The sequence below is a fragment of the Sciurus vulgaris genome, assembly GCF_902686455.1.
Source record: "Sciurus vulgaris genome assembly, chromosome: 2".
NCBI lineage: Eukaryota > Metazoa > Chordata > Mammalia > Rodentia > Sciuridae > Sciurus > Sciurus vulgaris.
The window spans coordinates 121,223,292-121,229,291 of NC_136462.1; the positions used below are offsets into that span (position 1 = coordinate 121,223,292).

Genomic DNA, 6,000 nt, shown 5'->3' on the forward strand with positions numbered 1-6,000 from the left:
TTGGGGATTTCTTCATCTTCTTCTCTTACCTATTTCTACCTTGATTCAGTTGTGTGTAGAGAACATTCTCTGTATGCTTTCACTCTTTGAATTTATGTAGCCCCGTTTAATGACTTAGTATATCTATCATCCCGGAGAAAATAATATATATTCTAGTGTTATTGAATTGAATGTTCTTTTTTTCTCCAATTTATTGTGAGACAGGATCTTGCTAAATTGCTGAGGCTGGCCTCCAACTTTCGATCCTCTTGCTTCAGTCTCCGAGCCCCTGAGATTCTAGGCGTGCACCACCATGGCTGGTTTGCTCATTTCTTCCTGGGCATTTGAGCTGTTGTCTTCCTTCCAGCAAAAGGAACTTTTTAAAAATTATTTCTAGTATGGTAGACTGCAGAAAGTAGATTCTCTGAGGGTTTTTTAAGTTTGTTTTTAATCTAGAAAAGTCTTTGGTTTTACCTCATTTTCAAAGAATACTTTGGCTGGTATGGAATTCGTGGTTGGCGCTGTTGCCTCACGCACCCTGACTGTCCTCTTGGTGCCTCTGAACTCCGCCATTTCCAGGAGGCCAGCTGTTTGTGTTGTTTTCTTCTCTGTACACAGGAGTCATTCTCTCTTCCAGCTGTCATGATTTTCAGCTTTCAGCAGTTTGACATGATGTAGCTTGGCAAGGACCTCTGGGTTTATCCAACTTGGGGTTTGTTGAACTTCTCGGATCTATAGATTGATATTGCATCAATTTGGCAGTCTTCAGTCATTATTTCTTCAAACATTTTTTTCTGTCCCTTTCTTTGCTCCTCTCCTGAGAGTCCTACACGTGTGTTCATATGCTGGATGTTGTCCCACAGAATCTCTGAAACTCTGTTCATTTTTCTTCATTACCCCCACGACACACACACACTTAAGATTAGATCATTTCTGTTGACCTATTTTCTTTTCCTTTTTTTTTTTTTTTTTTTTGGTAATACTGTGGATGGAAACCAGGAACACTACCACTGAGCCACATCCCTAGCCCTTTTTATTTATTTTTTATTTTGAGACAGAGTTTTGCTAAATTGCCAAGATTGGTCTGGAACTTTCCATTCTCCTACCTCAGTCTCCCTGGGATTATGGGTGTGAGCCACTGAACCTGGCTCCCATTTTCAAATTCACCATTTTTTCTGGTATCAGAAATCTGTAGTTTAGTCTTTATGATGATAAATTTTTCAGTTTTTATACTGTTATACTGATTCGCCATTTCATTTTTAAGTTTCAATTTCTGTATTGAGAGTCACTGTTGAATTGTTGTCATCATATTTTCCTTTAGTTTAAAAAAAATATATACAGTAGCAGCTTTAGTTTTTGTCTGCTAAACTGATATCTGCACCAATTAGTTAGTTCTGAACAATTTCTACTTTCCTCGCATCTCCTTGTTTGTTTTCATATGTCATAATTGCATTGACAATATTTTATAGAGTATCATCCTTAAAGAAAAAGGAGAGAGTAAAACACATGTCCCTGAATACCCCCTTTCTGTTCCCAAAAACCTAGCCAGATTCAGGGAATAGTGAGATCAAGCCTGGGCCAGAACGTCCAGAAACCTATTATCTGAAGGACGCTGGCTTTCTCTTACGCCTACTGGGAACTAAATGGGGACTATGGCAAGTCAATGTTTTCTGTAGACAGCTACTTTCTTGCGTGTACACCAGCTCCTTGGGATGCCGGCCATATTAACGAACTAAGCAAGCTAATGCTGGTGCAGCCTAACATAGAAAACCCCCTCTCTCTGTGGCAACTGAAGGCTCTGTGGGAAGGATACGCGCCACTCATTCAGCTGGCTGCCACTGGACAAAACACCACGAGGGAAAGGAGGCACTGGGAGGTGCTATCTGTCCAGCCTGTCCCCACTGAACTCTTCTTGGAGAAGTCACTGATCTCTTGTGGGTTTTCCCCAATAAATCATATGTCTTACATGCTGACTCTGGGCACTTTTTCGGTTTCTCCAACCTACCCCACCGCTGTGGCATAAATGGACTGTGCTGTGGATGTGACAATAGAAACTTAAATTATGATTTTATTTTTAATGTTTTTTTTTAATTGACCTAGACTTAAACTTCAGACCCTGTCTCCCCTGTGACATACTTTCATTGGTATCTCTAATTAGATTTGTCTTTTTTTTTTCTTTCTTGTATTCTTCCTTTTTCTTTTCTTCGTGTGTGCGCATGTGCGGTGCTGGGAATCAAACCCAGGGCTTCCTTTGCACATGCTATCCAAGCACTCTAGTACCACCGAGCCTCATCCCTGACGCTTTATTTCCATTTTTGTCCTAGCTTCCTGGGGACTGCCCTCAGTCTACATAGCTCGGTGTGCAGTCAATGATTTGGGCACAGGGTATTGTAAATACCTTGAACTTATAAGGTGCCCACTCTGCCAGTTGATCTCTGTGTGAGGTGTGGAGTTTGTACAAAGTTCATCCAGGGCTCAAGGCTCCCTTGGCTGTCACTTTCCAAAGGCTCTTGTGGATCTCTCCTTTGCACTTGTGTACTTTCCCAGTCAGCAAACCCTGTATGGAGGGCTGATCTAGTCCTTCTATGCCTCTCATTTCTAGGCTGTCCCCAGGAACTTTCTATCTGGTCTGCTGTTTGCCCCAACCAGGCTAGCAAAGCTGCAGGTTTTCCCATTTTCTTTCTTTTTGGTATTGGGGATTGAAACCAGAGCACTTAACTGCTGAGTTAATATCCTCAGCCCTTTTTATTTTTTGAGACAGGGTCTCACTAAGTTGTTTAGGGCCTTGCTAAGTGTCTGAGGCTAACCTTGAACTTGCAATCTTCCTGCTTCAGCCTCCTGAGCTGCTGTGATTATAGGTGTGTGCCACTGTGCCCGGTTCCTATTTGTTTCTGACTTTTTTTCTTTTATTCTTGGCTGGCTCTCGTCTCAGCTCTCCCTGTCCCATCTCCTGCTCTCTGGTCGGTCTTCTTATGGTTCTTCTTTGTGTCTGTCGTGGCTCGATAAGGTGGGTGGCACTGGGTGTGTTGGATGTGGTTGTTCTGCACTGTCCCTAATTGCTTATGCTTTTTTGGGGTCACATCGTTATGGTTACATCATTTAGGTTGTACATCACACATGACACTACATTATTCATAACACTCATATCTTTCCACATAGTAAACTATATCACTCATAACAGGTGGTCACCAGAAACAGCTGTATAAGATAGATAACAGAATCGACCGCACCGAAGACCTGGGAAAAGGCAGAAAACAGGAAATGGTGTCAAGGTGACCGATCCCTGCTTCTGGTATAAGAAAGTCCAATTTATATTCAAAATAGATGCTGAGGCACTGTAAAAGTATACAAACTCATTATAGTGTTTTTGAAAAGTTTGTCCAGTGTTATACGTTTTTGTGGTGGGTGGGGAATATGTGACAACCTCTTCATGCCATCACTGCTGTCACTGCTGGGAGTCCCTATCCTACAACTTTGCTTTCTTTCTTTCTTTCTTTCTTTTTTTTTTTAAATAACTTTTGAGAATTCTTTATATATTCAGGGTACTAGTACTGAATATTTTCTCCCAGCAATGGCTTGCCTTTTCATCTATTTAACAGTGTATTTTGAAGAGTGAAACTTTTAACTTTATTATTATTATTTTGGTACCAGGGATTGAACCCAGGAGCACTTAACTACTGAACCACATCCCCAGTACTTGCTATTTTTTTATTTTGAGACAGCGTCTGGGCGGTTGCTTAGGGCTTCACTAAGTTGCTGAAGCTGACTTTGAACCTGCGATCCTCCTACTTCAGCCTCCAGAGCAGCTGGGATTAGTGGCGTGCACTACCACCACATCCTGCTGTCTGTAGTCTTTGTTTTGTTTTGTCTTTTTGAGTGGTGTGAAACATAGTTGAAGTTTTTTCTTATTTTTTTGAGATGGGGGTCTCTCTCTGTTGCCAGTTGGCCTTGAACTTCTTGGCTCAAGTCATCTTTCTGCCTCAGCTTCCAGAGTAGCTGAGACTATGGATACATACCACCACTGAAGCTTCGTCTTTTTTTTTTTTTTTTTTTCAGTGAATGTGCAATTGTTCCAGTACAATTTGTTGAAAAAAGACTATTGTTCCTCCATTGAATTGACCTAGCACCTTTGTCAAAAATCAATTTATATGATTGATATATGTATGATTTGGATTCTGGACTTTCAATTCTGTTCCATTGATTTATTTGTCTGTGCTTTTATTAATACTGTACTGTCTTAAAATATCATGCCTCCATTGTAAGAGTAGAAATCAAGTAGTGCGAGTCTTCCAACTTTATTATTTTTTTCAAAAGTCATTTTGGGTATATTATTTCCTAAAATATTTTGGAATCGGCTTTATTGTTCTCTATGAAAAATCCTGCTAATATTTTGATTGGGGTTGCATTAAATCAATTAATCAAGTTGGGAAGAAATGACCACTTAAGAACATGAATTTTCCTTGCTGGGTGTGGTGGCACACACTTGTAATCCCAGCAGCTCGGGAGGTTGAGGTGGGAGGATAATGAGTTCAAAGCCAGTCTCAGCAATTTATCAGGGCCCTAAGTAACTTAGTGAGACCCTATAAATAAAACATAACAAAGACTAACGGGAGTGGCCATTTGCACAGCTGGGGGCAGTTGGCTTGGTGGTCACCAGTGTAACTCAGTCCACAGTGGGGAAGACAAGGAGGATTTGAGCATGGCAGAAGGGGACACCTTGGTATCAGTGGATTATGACTTTTTTGGGTAGGTGCAAGGGGTGTTTTTCTGCAAGTACACTCAGGCTGAAGGTACAGAGTTAGGATTGGTAGTCTGGGTCCAGAATACTGACCTGGGCACAGTTCTGGGACAATTGCAAGGTCCCATCTCCAAGGTGTATCACATGCAGGAATTGTTTGAGACAAAAGGAAGTTCTAAATCGTGCATTGACAGAGCAAATTTCAACAATGGGACAGTCATCTTGAAGTTGGATTACTCTGATTTCCAAATTGTGGAATAAAAACCTGAATTTAAATTTTCCAAGAAAAACTCAGTTTTGGTTTTTATTATTAATAGAGATAGAACTATTCTGTGTTCAGTATTGGAATTAGTTATTTTTGTATCAGGTACTTGTTACTGCGTCTTACATGTATGATGGAACACAACTTTACACAATTCTTGTTTTTTTAAACATATATATATATATATATATATTTTATTTTTTTAGTCATCATTGGATCTTTTATTTATTTATTTATATGTGGTGCTGAGAATTGAACCCAGGGCCTCACACATGCCAAGCAAGTGCTCTACCACTGAGCCACAACCTCAGCCCACAACTTTACACAATTCTAATAAACAAAAACACATCAGAAAAAGAATGAAACATAAAAAGGACTGGGGGTGTGACTGGTGGTTAGGCGCCCCTGGGTTCAATCCCTGGTACCAAAAAAAAAAAAAAAAGAATACAAATTTTCCAGTCCATAAATACTTATGTAAATCTCTTTTAGTTTCTTTTGTCAGTGTTTTGTTGTTTTAGCCTACTGATCTTAAATGTTTTGTTAAATTTGTACAAAGTATTTCATGTTCTTTATGCTATTATAAGTGGTATTATTTTTTAATTTTTCATTTTAGTTATTTATTTATTTAAAATATTTTTTAGTATAGATAGACACAATACCTTTATTTTTATGTATTTATTTTTGTGTGGTGCTGAGGATGGAACCCAGTGCCTCACACATGCTAGGGAAGTGCTCTACCACTGAGCTACAACCCCAGATCCCCATTTTATTTATTTATTTATTTTTCAGTTTTTGTGGTACTGAGGATTGAAACCAGGGCCTCATGCATGCTAGGCAAGAGCTTTAACACTCAAAAGGCTATATCCCCATCCTTTTAAATTTTATTTTTGAATTTAAGACAGGGTCTTGCTAAATTGCCTGGGGTTGGCCTAAAACTTGAGATCCTTCTATCACCGCCTCCCAAGTAGCTGGTATTATAGGCATGCAGCTTTATGCCCAGCTAAAATTTTTCATTTTAGTT

The 6,000-nt window shown here is 39.6% G+C and overlaps 1 pseudogene across 1 annotated transcript in view; it reads left to right on the plus strand.

Annotated features, from left to right (window-relative positions):
• The window catches only part of LOC306654365 (acylphosphatase-1-like), a 157,651-nt pseudogene extending 152,572 nt beyond the window's left edge, over positions 1-5,079 (plus strand). Inside the window, exon 2 of the transcript XR_013766990.1 lies at positions 4,486-5,079. The product of XR_013766990.1 is annotated as an acylphosphatase-1-like (transcript). The remainder of the gene's footprint in view (positions 1-4,485) is intronic.
• Positions 5,080-6,000: the final 921 nt, after the last annotated feature.